This window comes from Rhynchophorus ferrugineus, unplaced genomic scaffold (assembly GCF_030347505.1).
Source record: "Rhynchophorus ferrugineus isolate W39M unplaced genomic scaffold, kcgeb_rfMv2 rfM3, whole genome shotgun sequence".
Classification (NCBI taxonomy): domain Eukaryota; kingdom Metazoa; phylum Arthropoda; class Insecta; order Coleoptera; family Curculionidae; genus Rhynchophorus; species Rhynchophorus ferrugineus.
The window spans coordinates 69,619,699-69,634,791 of NW_027472582.1; the positions used below are offsets into that span (position 1 = coordinate 69,619,699).

The 15,093-nt window shown below is 30.1% G+C and overlaps 1 protein-coding gene across 1 annotated transcript in view; it reads right to left on the bottom strand.

The window, feature by feature from the left end:
* Nucleotides 1-11,302, bottom strand: part of LOC143193385 (lachesin) — a 362,619-nt gene extending 351,317 nt beyond the window's left edge. The window contains exon 1 of the mRNA XM_076399566.1: nt 11,085-11,302. The gene's annotated coding sequence lies outside the window, so the exon portion shown is untranslated. The remainder of the gene's footprint in view (nt 1-11,084) is intronic.
* Nucleotides 11,303-15,093: the final 3,791 nt, after the last annotated feature.

Here is a 15,093-nt window from a genome sequence, read left to right on the forward strand (position 1 = left end):
ACTACTACTTCTGGGTATCCATTGACTAGAGTCATAGCAATTTCTCCCAACCTGTGATCTTTGTTTCTGGAGCAATTATATTTTACACAAATATAATTTTTTTAATAAAATGTTCCTAAGCCATTTTACAAAATCGTGTGTCTCGCTCACTAGTCACAAGAAATCGTTTATCTCCCACCTACATATACCATATACAAACACAAAAATGAATCCGAGGGTACTTCAATAATAATTAAACGCTCAAAATTGCATTTTCAATATTCGATACTTTTCTTGCGTTATATTAGTAGTTTCAGAAACGTATGATGATATTCCTCCATCATATTTCAATTGCAGGTTTCATACAAACATATATGACATATACCACACACCCCTCACATGTATGTTGGCAGAAAAATAGGAAGAATTTGTAACAAAAATTGTATTAAATTGAAATTATTAGAAATTTTAAATATCTAACGCATAGGGACAGGAATAGTTGGCAAGCAAGCAAGATGATAAAATAACATCTGCTTTATAAATAATGATAATCACAAAAATAAAGGATACATATAGTCTATCCAAAGTTGCTGTGAACATACGTCATCAATATGTTTAATGTATTGCCTGTCGCAAATTGTAAATTCATTTTAGAATCAGACAATAATCTCTTTGTCATTTTATTCAAGTCAAAAAGAGATACAAAGCTGTCTTATAAGTTCGAACACGTAAACGAACCAGCCTATCAAAGTCGTCCAGTTGTCAAACGTATGCAAAGTTCTTCAAAACAGTGATGATTACAGGTTATAAGCCGTCAAAGATTGTCTTAACGCTTTGCTTGTTTTAATAAATATCAAATCGCTGGTTATTCTTACTCTGATTAAAAATGCCGACAATTTTTTATTTATTTTCAGTATTTTTATGAAACATAGATATTTTAGAACGGGACCAATATATCCAACGGTCACTCATGGCAAGATGAAATAAAACTAGTGTTAAGACAACTAAAGTTGAAAAAAATAAAGGTTAGAATAGAAATTGATTAGGTTTTGTTAGTCATAACATTTATTAATAATTCTTTGCAGTTATATGGTGCTTCATGCTGGAAACAGGGAAGGTTAATACCACCTTCGGCTTGGATGACTTTGAATAGGGGATTATGACTCAATGTTGATTGTTTCCAAGATAGGGTGATAAGAATGGAAACAACTAAAGTTGTGAATATAATTAATATACGAACTCGTATTCTAACTGGGATCATGGAATTACAAGGAATCTATAATATAGAATCTATAAAATGCATAAAAAATTAATAGTTGGCTATATAGATTGATAACAGAGAAGATAGAATGGAACAGAGATGAACAGACTGCCAAGCCAAAATTCCTTTCAACACATATACTACATATATACCACATATATTACACATATTACTACACCACTCATCTATACCTCACAAATATACCTTAGCACACAAATATGTTGCCAGAAAAACAGGAGGAAGTGTTAAACAATGATGAAATATGTATTCCAATAATATTCGATATATATTGCATTATCAGAATATTTAGTTATCTACTTAATATTATAAATAACTAAACGTTCATAATGGCATAAGATAGTTCGTAGATGAAGATAATCAAAAAATTTTACATATCCATTCGGAAAGAAAAAGAGAAGAAGATCAAACAATAAAAATACAGAACGCTGATACAATTATACTTGCAGATGACTCATTTATAAAATACAGGCGGTTTCCAGCTCCTATTATCCGTCCCGAATATATTAGATTTCTTTATAATTACAAAATTAAATTTTACAAATGCGTCTGGTAAGTGTTCCCAAGAAAGGGAGTGGTTGAAATATGTGTCTCCTTATTTCTTTGAAAGCTTTTTTTCCTTTAGATTGTCGCATCTGTTCAACTTTGTCCCTTATTCTAGACGAAAATTATAATAACTCTTATTTATGTGGTTAGACCTTAATCTAATTGTTATGTGCTTGGTGGTTCGATAAGTTTTGATGATTATATATTATGATTATATTGATAACTCGGTGATTACAACTATTTTCTACATTATGTCATCTCTATGGACTTCGGTCTACTACATGTTGGTGAACCAAAATAATAGTTTAAACTCTGACTCTGAAGCAAGTTAGTGTACAAAAATCGAACAAGAATAATTTTCATGATGCTAAACTGATAGAATAATAAACCCAAATCATTTTTCAAACTTTGGGAAAATTTGGTGGTAAAATTTAGTTCGATTTACAAGAAAAAAAATTCCTTCAAGCTAAAACACTTGCTGACACAGTTCAGATATTAATCGATAAAATCAGTTAAATTAAAGTAAAACTTGTATTAGTATGCAGTTTATTTACCAAATTTAGTTTCCTCTATTTTCTGACTGTTCTCACATCTCTAAAAAGGGAAAAACAATTTTAAATCATTATTGCGTAGATTCTTTATTTCTGCTTTTAGCATTTTTGTTGCAAACTGATTGAAGCAAACTCCAACAATATAGTTTTTTTTACTAGTTATAATAGAACCGATAGTGTTCGATCAACATGGTTCAAAATATGTTCTGTATTGAAAATGTTAAAATTAATATCTGTAATATATTTTTACAACTGTTTACTGAAAAAATTGCACGAAAAAAACTACGTTGCAGCAAATTACTGTTTTTGCGTCGAAATATTGGATAATATTTTAACGAACACAAACAGACATCAAAAGCAACATTTTGTTATTACGAAATATGTTTAATGCATTCATGGTTATTTAAAATATAGAAAACTCTACTCAAATTTCCATTTTATTGAAGTGGCCATTTATGGGCTTTTAACAAATATTACTAAATAAATACGTTCGCCGCTATAATATTAATAATCATAATGCAATTTGTTTAGGCCTTAAAATAAACATGCACAAAGTGTAAGGTAAATATACGTATAACTATAATATCAAATATGTTTGAACATCCACAGAGCAAGAAAAAATATTCTCGTAATTTTTTCACCTTAAAAAAGAATTTATTGATAAAAATTGTTAATATATAGCAATTTAAAGATGTTCTATAACTCAGATACCGCATCAAAAGAATGATGGTTTTGTTCTTTTTCTAATCATCAATCCATTTTAACACTTCTTTGGCAATTATGGGGATGCTCCTTGAAAACTAATATAACTACAATACAGGTTTTCTAGAGCAAAGTCCTGAGAAGTATTGTAGGTGTACCCAGATACTACAGGACTGATTACTTGCCTCGAGACTTTCAGATAATGACTGTTACACAGGAAATCAAGGCAACATGAGCAGAGGCTTCAGTCTCATGACTATATCGAAGAATTTCCACTCTTAAATAACACCAAAATAAGACGAAGACTCAAAATAATCAAACCTTTTGATCTTGTATAGTGTAGTGTATCCTATCCAAATAGTGCTACCGAGAGATCCTGATCAACGGGTTGAGTACAGTAATACAGTCCTAAGGCTGTCTGGTGAAATTGAGGATTTTCCTTCTATATTGATAATGAGCGATGAAGCCCATTTTCCTCTCAGGGGCCACGTCAATAAACAGTTTAAAAAAGTCGGTTTTTAAACTGTATAGTATGGTATTCATGCAGGAAACATCATTGGTTCCTTTTTCCAAGAGCAAGGACTTGGTAAATTGGGACATATGGTTTCAGAAAGATGAGGCCACAGCACACCTAACTCGTTCAACAACTCAATTATTGAATGACGTTTTTCCACGAAGACTAATTTCGCGAAATGGCGATTTAGCACCAGACTTTTTCTTATGATTTTTTTAATCAAAAGTTTATGTGAATAAGCCCCAAACTATTCAACATTTTAAATACTATATTCTTCACAAAATTAAAAAAATTCAGCGTCAGATGTTGCAGGATGTCATGAAAAATGCCTTAAAAAGAGCCGAGAGTTGCATGGCGAATCCCGGTCACCATTTAGCCGATATAATTTTTCAATCATAACGAAAAAAATATAAAGCCCAAATAAATTTTTATGAAAACCAAACTTACTTATCGTTTCTTTGAAAATTATAGGCAATCAAAATGGTAGCGGGACTTTCGCCCCGCATTTTATATACCTAGATTTAAGTTATTATAAATATAAAATGTAGGTTAGTCGACAACGAGTAGAAAGAATGAAATAAGTAAATAATTTTAAAAATTATGTGTTCATATAATCGCATCAAAATTATTAGAAGAAAAATGTTCCTAATATATGATATATATTTTTTAATGTTTTAACCTGAAAATATGATCTGTAAACGAAAAAAGAAGATACTCGGAGTAATTAATTAGTATACAATACACCGTAATATAATATAACAGCTAAGAACATCAACATGGAATTGATTTTTTTATTTTATTTAATATAAATGAAGTAAATTTAAATCTAGTCTCGCCAAATATATAGTAACATTTACAGTTTGCTTTAGTTATTGAAGTTAAAGAATACATCCTACAATACATACATAAAAAACATCTAATTTTGAACCATTGCTATATCAACCTAATTACGCTTTTCACTGCTTTTTCTTGTGATATTTTATATATTTTATAGTTTTCTTCATCTAATTAGTTGATTTAGAACCCCTTTTTCTAAAAGTTTTGAATCTTCTACTTTTCTTTTAATTAAAATGTCAAAGTAAGAGGCAGAGAGGCGATTTAACTGTACATCAGTAGTATTTATTAAATTGTTATATATGTTATCTATTAGGTGGAATATATTCTAGTGAAAAATCAATATTCGAAGCGTGAAAACCGTTCATTTTATATTTTAACATTAATTTATATGATATTAATAAATGCTTTGGTTATAAACACATACGGTGTTACAATAATATTAATAATTATGTTATATTTTCATTAGGCATTAAAACATATTTGCATATAATCCAAATTAAATTTAGTTATTTACCGAACAAGCTTCCCGATAATACAAGTTATTTCAATGAAACCATTCCCGCTATTTATTATATTATAAAGCATTTTCACACCAAATAATAGAATCAATTATTTGATATATTTTCTATTGTGCTTATGATGGACACTTTATAAATGTCCCGCAGTGTATTTAATATTATGTTCATTGCTTGTAGTCTTCCCACATGATATTGTTTTTGCAATCAAAGTTTCAACTACTATAATTTCGTAACCCCTCTATTCACCTGACTTCCTTAAACTAAAAAAAAAATTTCTTCAGAAATATTCTGGATCGATCAAGCATATTTAAATCAAATCCAAATCTTACTTAATTTTTTAAATATTTTAAAGTCCTATTATTACCAACAAGGGTTTGGATCTGAACTGGACCTACAGCTTAACGTGGGATCCAAACCACGGTCCTCAGCATTAAGCCTACCGACTGGCCAATGACCAACTTGGAGACCGCCCAAGAAGACATCCAGTCTTAGCCAGCCTGAATACTGGCGTGACTGGGATTGTTATTTCTTGTCAGATTTTCCACTGTTGCCTATAACGACATGTACAATTACAATCACAAACATAAAGTACATCCATGTCCCAGCTGAATGCGAACCCCGATTACGACAACAGTAGGAGTACCGTCCTGTCGCCTTAACCACTGCGCCAACACAGCCGATTATTTACTTATTAATATCTTATTACTAGTCATTGTCGACTAACTTAACAGGTAAATTGAAAAGTACCGGGCCTGATACATAAATAGCGCCACTAGAATTAATTGCATATGTTTTTTATTTAGCCCTAACCATTAACCATAAATAAGACAGCTGTCGGATCATTAGTTGGTGAATTATAACAGTTTGAGTGAAGAAACTTTCGTTATTGTGAAAAAAATGGATGAAAAGGAAGCAAAAGCTTGACTTGATGCCGGGTTTCCGGACACTGCCCCAGGAAAATCAACCGTCAAGGATTGGTATTCTAAGTTTAGACGTGGTGAAGTAAGCACCGAAGACGGTGAACGCAGTGGACTCCCAAAAGAGATTGTTACCGACGAAAATATTAAAAAATCCACAAAATGAGTTTGAATGACCCTAAATGGAAATTGATTGAAATAGCAGACACTCTAAAAATATCAACTGACCGTGTACATCATATCATTCACGAATATTTGTGTATGAGAAAACTCTGTGCAAAGTGGGTGACGCGCGAGCTCACTTTTGACCAAAAACATCGACGGGTTAATGATTCGGAGCAGTGTTTGAAGAGGATCAAGCGTAATAAACCCGAGTTTTTGCGTCGATATGTGACAATGGATGGAACATGGCTCCATCATTTCACTCCGAAGTTCAATCGACAGTCATCCGAGTGGACTGGACATGATGAACTCGCTCCAAAGCATGAGAAAACATGATTCGGAGCAGTGTTTGAAGATGATCAGGCGTAATAAATTCGAGATTTTGCGTCAATATGGCCGCATTTGAAGAAAAAGAAAGTGCTACTTCACCAAGACAAATCGTACTACAAAAATCGAAAAGTTGGAGGGTCACTATAATCAGTGTATCACCCCTGAAGGGAATTATGTTGAATAAAAAAAAATATTTTTCCAAAAGAATGTGTTTTACTATGGTAGGCCGGGGAATTTTAAATTGACCTGTTAATATTTGGCTCTACAGTAACTTAAATCTAGGTACTTATCTAGAAAGACCTATTTGCATTCACTAAATCTCTAATAAAATAAAAATTAGTAGAACTTTTCAGTGTTTTTACCATTTGGTGCAATTCACTACACAACTAGGTAAGATTATATGGTTTTCACTATCCGTCTTAGTTCAATACTGTCCAGAAGATGCAGCACTTCGGTGTTAACATGGGAGTGGAGTTTTTTCTCATGTCTTATTGGGAGTCTCTTAATTTTCTTTATGATTTCTTTTTTTTAATTTTAATTCAGGTCACAGTATAGGTGAATGTTGCCATAGTATAAATATATATATACATAACCCATAACCAATAAAAACGTTTCTCCGAAAAATAGCAATTTAATAAAAGGAACTGTAGGGATTAATATTATTTCTATACAGTCGTAAAAGATCATAGAAGGAATTGTCTATCGTTGGCCACTACATTCTCCCCTCTTTCTAGTATCCAAGAGTTGACATATTTTCGAATATCTGCATAAAAAAGGAAATATTACTCAGTCAGATCATGCAACATCAATCAGAATAAGGGATAATCGGAAAATCCAATTTCTTGAGAATACAAGGGACAGTGTAAGAGTTTCTCTTTAAAGTCAGGCATCTTCCAGTACTAACACTACAAACCAATGCTATTTAGATTTACTGGCATTAATCATTATAATTCTTATGATAATTTATAATTTTAGTATAAATTTTTAATAAGTCTCTAAAAACCCAAGTAGATTATGAAAATTTTAATCAACAGTGAAAAGAAATTAAATGAAAAATGAAATGAATAACCACTGAAATACCAAGCTGGCATACAATAGTTTCATCTACATTCAAAAAGTATCGATCGTCTATATATATAATACAATTATTAAATTATTAATAAAATAGTTTTAATTCATTATAATTGTATACACTTTATAATATTAACGAAATCATATCAGAAAAGGAAAATAAAACATGTTTTCTAACTTATAAATTACATATTAATCATATAGTACTGGTTATATGGTTATAGCAACTAAACAATTAAATATTAATACATATAAAATGAAATATATATTTTAATATGTCACGTATTACTTGCTTTTTCAGTTATGTTAAAGTTTTAATTACTCTGAATATGGAATACGTATTTAAACTTTCATTAATTGAAACAAATGCAATATAAAAGCTCTTTATGAATACATTTAGTACGCGATGAATTGGTATAATCGCTCTTTAGTTATTACCTGTTATATTTACCAATAATTAGGTATTATCCGGTGATATGGTATTTAATTTTGTATGTAATAACTAATACTTCAAAGGCAAATATTTACTACATTAATTATACCTTATGGTAGTTAAAATTAGAACGAAATTGCAACCGAAATTATAAAATTGTCGAGCAAATGCTGCTTCTAAATTCCAGTGACGCAATATCTTGATTTCCAAGTTTATATTTGGCGTTTACATCAAGCTTTAATATGTTTCAATAAAGGATAACAGTAATATCACTTAAAAATACTATTTTAAAACGATATTATAAGAATTGTTACTATTACGTGATATATTAAACAGTAAATAATTATAATCATTAACAAAATATTTTTAAGATTAAAGTTTAAAAAAATTAAAATAAAAATGATAAAAAAAATTATTTTAATATAGAAAGTTAATAATTTTTGGATTTTAAGTTTATATAATTTAATATATGATTTTTTGTTGGCAATCAACAATTAAAATAATAATACTATTGAGATAAAAAAAATAAAAAACATTGTATTTTTAGAAAACTAATAGTAATAATATTACTAAAAATGTAATATGATACATCTCTAGATAAAAAGCTACACCCACAAACATATGTTAAATTGTTTATTAAACATCATTTAAGTAACAAAAATATTCATGAAAAGTAAATATATACTATAGCTTAAAAACCGATCAGTCAATTTATTTACTACTTTTATTTAGTAATGAAAAAAAAAGATGTACCGTAAACTTTAGCTAAATATGTCACTGGTGTAGGTGTAATAATGTATCAATTTAATTAAATTATTATCTAGTAACATCTGATTATTTTCAGTATAAAATACATAAAAAATATTAATTACATTTTAAAATATCTTTTTTACCAATTAGAGTATATCTGGACTTATATAAATATTTAATAACCTTAAAGTATTATAATGTTTATTGATTTCAATTATCAAATTATGTTATAATTCTAAAAATCTTGAATTTAATTTTATTTGGACTAAAAAAAAATACAAATGACTTTAATGACCTTATATCAATTTTGGGACAATAATCTGTAAAATATATTAGAGTATATAAATGCTTTCGTTCTGTTTTTATTTTTAAATGATAATTATGGTCGTTTCTTTTTAATTTTGTTCCTGTAGCAACGCGTATATAAGGCATAAATTTATAATATATTAATGGTGTTAATAATAAAAAATATAAAAATAGTTTTATAACATTAAATTAATAATAAAATATAATTATCGAACTTTGGTAAAAATTTAGTAAATACTGTTTCGTCATGACTAGATTGTCATGGCGCAATATAAGGAATCCAACTATGGGGTACCGCTAGCAAATCTAATATATCCATCATTCAACGGTTCCAAAATAAGGTGTTGCGTGCCATTGTTGATACTCCGTACTATATTTCAAATAAAGTGATACAACGCGATATTCCTCTAGAACCTATAACGAGTGTAATTCAACGTGTTTGTGTGAAGTACTTCGAAAGAGTGTCAGTGCATCCCAATGTACTCGCTAATCAGCTAAATATGCGACGTGATGGTGAAGTGCGTAGACTAAAACGTTTAACACCACCTGATCTGATTACTGGACATATATAGACTTTAGAATAAGCATTAGAATAAGACTAATTAATTAAGATAATATTTTATACAGAAGATTGCTTAATGAAGTGATTTTCTATATGCCATGTATATATAATATAGACAGAAGAAATACTTATAGCCAATAGGGCAGATTGTGGACTCACCAAGAGCAATAAAAAAAATGGCGCAATATTTAGTGTTTATAGTTAATAAACATAGACAAAATATTAAAATACTATTTATTAGATCCATCAGACATTTTAGTATAAATCCTCTAGAGCAAATTTGAAATTCCCTTTAATTTGATGTACTATTGCTATTTTATCAACTCAGTAAAGCGTTTCAAAATATATCTTCACTAAATTTAAAATAAAATTGACATGATTTAATATAAGGTCATAAAAAACTGGAAATAATATCACCCATGTATACCGTTAGACAATACTACAAAATACAATTTAAAATGTTTTAAATTAACCGTCGTTTAAAAGTTTACAAAATATAATACATAGTACAGCTTAATAAAAAATTATCAGCCAATTCAATCGTTATTATCATCGTTAACAAAACACTACATATCTACTTATTCCATTAAATTTTAATTAATAATTAGCTATTATCTGGCGCAATCCAGTGACTTTATCCAACGAAATCAGCCATTTCAAGTAAATTTTAATTTACTACACTTTTATCATCCTTTAAATGATCTGCCGATAATATCTCATTATTTTTAAATTTCGTTACATATTTACTCTAGTTTCTTTATTATTTTACTTTCATGCGAACGCTAAAATGATTTAAAATATATATTAAAAAATTTATAAAATATTTAGTTTTTAAATAAAAATATAAAAATTCAAAAAGATCATTACGATGGGCTGGTTTTCTTATATATTTATAATATTATTATATATTATAATAAAAATTCAATTTAAGTTTATTTCTACATATATACAATTCTATTTAATTTACCGAACTTTTATCAGACTTTAGATGATATCTAGAGAAGTTAAGAATGTATATAAATATTTCCGTTTTCTCTTTATTTTTAATTTTACATATCTACGCTAGTTTTAACTTTCAATTATTTTATACTTATGCTAATGTGTAAATAAGCATATTTAATTTATAAATTTGTTATTAAATTTATATAAATTGCAAAATATACAAGATTATTTTTTGTTATTTTAGAATTTACATTTATATTTATATACATTTTGTATGAGTATATACAATTCTCCTTAATTGAATGATATGTTATCAATAATATATATGATTTGTAAATAATATAAATATCAATATACTTTTACACATCTAGTTTCTCTATTATTTTATTTTTATTATAATAATATATAAATATCGAAAATATTGATGGTAATCATAAGCAAAAACATATTTTTGTTTTAAATAAATTATGACAACAAAGAGAATATTTCCATTAAAATTTAATTAAATGTGATACTAAAACAATTAAAATCGAATAATCGCAACAAATACGTGAAATTAATACGGAAAAAAGCACCGAACGCGCACAGAATAAACCGCAACATTCGACGAATAAAAACCAAACTATCACCGACCGCCAGGTAACGAAGTTCCCTAGGAACAGCGGCAGCTTTTCCGCAAACTTACCTGATTGCAACGGCAAAAATAGACGAGACCGACGGAAGAAGAAGAAAAAAACGACGAAATTGCAAGAGCGCTAGCGGGGAGAGGGCGAGGAACAACAACTACCGCACGGAAAACTTTTAAAACAGTCACGCTTCACGACACACACTTGCCGGGTGCTGGGTTGAGCACGTGTCGGGACACGTGGGCGTCCAGCGAGCGTCGGGACGTTCCGCAGGGGCGTCGCGATTCGCGGCAACTGGATGCTGGAAGAAGCGTGTTGGCTCTTCGGTCAAAAAACAATGGTGCGCATGCGATGTTCATCAACGCCGTTGTCTTATTTGTTATACCCACCGACTGTAGTTAACAAAGTTTAAACAATGTTGATCCGATACATAATCAAACGGTAATCATGTTTAAACTAGCAGCTTCAGTTGTAATATATCATAATCAATATGAGTAAGACTCCTAATCAAGCTAGGATTAGCTCATATAATATAACAGGTCAATTGAAAAGTCCCCGGTCTACCATAGTAAAACAAATTTTTTTGGCAAAATGACTTTTTTTATTCAACATAAATCCCTTCAAGGGTGATACACTGACTCTAGTGACCTTCCAGCTTTTTGATACCATTTTTATAGTACGATTTGGCCTTCAAATTAGGCCTCAGTTTTGGCGATCACCTCTTCATTCGACAAAAATTTCTTCCCAGCGAGCATTCCTTAGATTCGTTAGATTTTAAATCTGAGAACAGGAAACAGTCACTGGGGGTCAGATCTGGAGAATACAGTGGATGAGGAAGCAATTCGAATCCCAATTCATGGAATTTTGCCATCGTTTTCACTGACTTGTGACACGGTACTTTATCTTGGTAAAGTAGCACTTTCTTTTTCTTCAAATGTGGCCGTTTTTCGGCGATTTCGTCCTTCAAACGGTCCAATAACGCTATGTAATAGTCGCTGTTCATGGTTCCTCCTTTTTCTAGATAGTCAATGAAAATTATTTCATGCGCATCCCAAAATACAGACGCCATAACCATGCCAGCCGACTCTTGCGTTTACCCACATTTTTGAGCGGGTTCATCGTGTGCAATCCACTCGGAGTGAAATGATGGAGCCATGCTTCATCCATTGTCACATATCGATGCAAAAACTCGGGTTTATTACACTTGATCATCGTCAAATACCCTTCCGAATCATCAATCCATCGTTGTTTTTGATCAAAAGTGAACAGCGCGGCACCTATTTTGCACACAGCTTTCTCATGCTCAAATATTCGTGAATGATATGATGTACACATTCAGCTGATATCTTTAGAGTGTCTGCTATTTCATTCAATTTCAATTGACGGTCATTCAAAATCATTTTGTGGATTTTTTTAATGTTTTGGTCGGTAACAACCAAAACCTCTATTGGACGTCCACTGCTTTGACCGTATTAGGTGCCCATTTCACCACGTCTAAACTTAGCATATCAATTCTTGATGGTTGATTTTCCTGGAGCAGTGTCCGGCTTCAATTGTATTTTTTCCCTTCAAAAAGCAATACTTTGTCAACACGCAAAATTCCTCTTTATCTATTTTTTTCACGATAACAAAAGTTGCTTCACTCAAGATGCTATAATTCACAAACTAATAATCCGATGGCTGTCAAATTTATACATGCATCTTTTGACGGTTAGGACTAAATAAAAAATTATGGATTTGATTCCAGTAGCGCCATCTATGTGTCAGGCCGCGGACTTTTAAATTGACCTGTTAGGATTAGCTCAAATAATATCATGTAGAGTTGGAAACAGTATAAAATATTGTTTTTTCTTATTACTGCACTTACTACCTTACAAAACATTATTAAATTAAATTGTTAAATATTCGAACTTATAGTAGCACACAATCTACAGCGACACTCACTACTGAACTATATGCCTTACACAAGTTCATAATATGATTATCTGTAACTAAACGTGTGGAAAAAGACTCATCACTTCTCACTTTTTGAACTGACTGGGTTGCTACCGTGAACGAAAATGCAGTCATCTAGTCCCCCAGTCTCAACTCCCTATCGACAACATACACAAGTAGTGCAAAGACGTTGAATTTTAAAAGATGAATCAAATAAACTATCAAAAGTGGCCTTTTCAGTCCCCTTCCTGAATTTTTCTTCGAAAAATTACGTAAAATAAAGATATATTGAGAGATTTAATAGCATAAATAAACAAAAAATCTGCAAAATAGAGAAGATGAAATGAGACATAGAGATTTGACAAATGAATAGAGATGTATTAAATGTAGAAACAAGAATAAAGTTCTTAAACAACTTTTAGAATAAAGGACAAAATGCTGGTTAACTGTACTATAAATGAGAGCAAGTGATATAAATTTAATTATTATAGCTAGAAAACGAAAGAGAATGTAAAGGATAGTAATTGAAAAAAACACTGAGAAGTAAGGATAGAATGAGTAACCTAGAGAAAACAAGAGGGATCTAAAGACAAAGAAAATATAAAAAGAATGAAAGTAAGAAGTTATTACAGAGTATTAAAACAACAGAGAGAATTAAATTTCGAAAAGAACAGTATACAGTAACAGCAGTTACAAGAATAAAATATTAAAAAACAAATAAAAGCAATCTAGGAACAAAGGATAATAGAATAATAAAAAAGTAAAAACTAAAAATTAAAATAAACGCGATGTTCGAAACTAAGACCAATAACAAAATAGAAACCGGATGGAAACTGATCCGTACCAAGGATCTAGAGAGCTTCTCTAGAGAAAGCGATATCCCTTCATGGATTCATTGAATTGCTTAAAACAAGGAATGGAGGTAGAAAACAGATATAACAGAACGTAAAAAGTTTATTAATCAGACATTTGTTGATTCGTGGTGAATATGTTGAATTACAATAAAACCATTTTATACTAATCTTCTAAATTAAATCATTTGAATTCATCATTCATTTTTATGCTTAACTTATTTCTAAATATGTAGGATTATAAACATTATATAATTATAACTTTGTACCCAACGCAGAGTTCTCAACATATTACTGAATAATAGTTCAAATGAATAATTTACGTTACTCAACTTTGAATATCGAACTTAAAAAATACACTAAAAGCAGTAATGACAAAATAATGGTTTAACTAACAATTTTCTATGTATAAATTATACGAACAGGTAAAAAGTGATACATTTCTAAATGCCAATAATGGTAGTTTAATACTGCTGTAGGATATATTACTTGTTAATGCCTGTATCACAGTAGCCCTTAAAAAATCATTTCCGATATAATTCCTTAATTGTTTTTATTGGATCTTATATTATTAATTATTTTGCTATTATTATTCTGTTGTAGTCGACATATTCTTCAAAATAATATTTTGTCGTCAACTCACTTCATCATATGTATCAACTAAGCAAAATTTTGCAATTGTACAGCACATGTTCTATAATTAATTTATGTAAATGTCTTTTAAATGTCTTTGAAATTGCTTAAATAATACTGTGTATATACAATATAATGTGTGCCTGTTACTGTGTACAAAATATAAAGTTATGGATAAAACAATTTCGGTTTTTCCTAATACATAGCATAATCTCTAATAATACTTATGCGCATTTTAAATGTATTTCCATAAAACATTTTTGTCTTACCTTCATATACTCAATAAAAATATTTTGTATAGTCGCGGGTTTCAATCCTGCTGGGGCATGGTCGTAAATTTATGTTTGTTATTGTTTAATATCCTAAGTAAGAGTACAAAATACGACAAGGAAAATGATCCTAGTCACGCCAGTAACCAGGCTGGGTAAGACCGGATATCTTCTGAGATGGTATTCCTAAGTTGGTCATTCGCTAGTCGGTAGGACTGGAATGCCAAGGACAATGGTTCGGAGCCCACGTTAAACAGTAGGTCCAGTACAGATAAGCCCTCATTGGTAAAAAGTAAAGTTTAAAATATTTGAAAAAAATATAAATAAAATAATATTAGCGAAATATTTACAAATAAATTCGCGCCGGCTTAGTTGGCGCA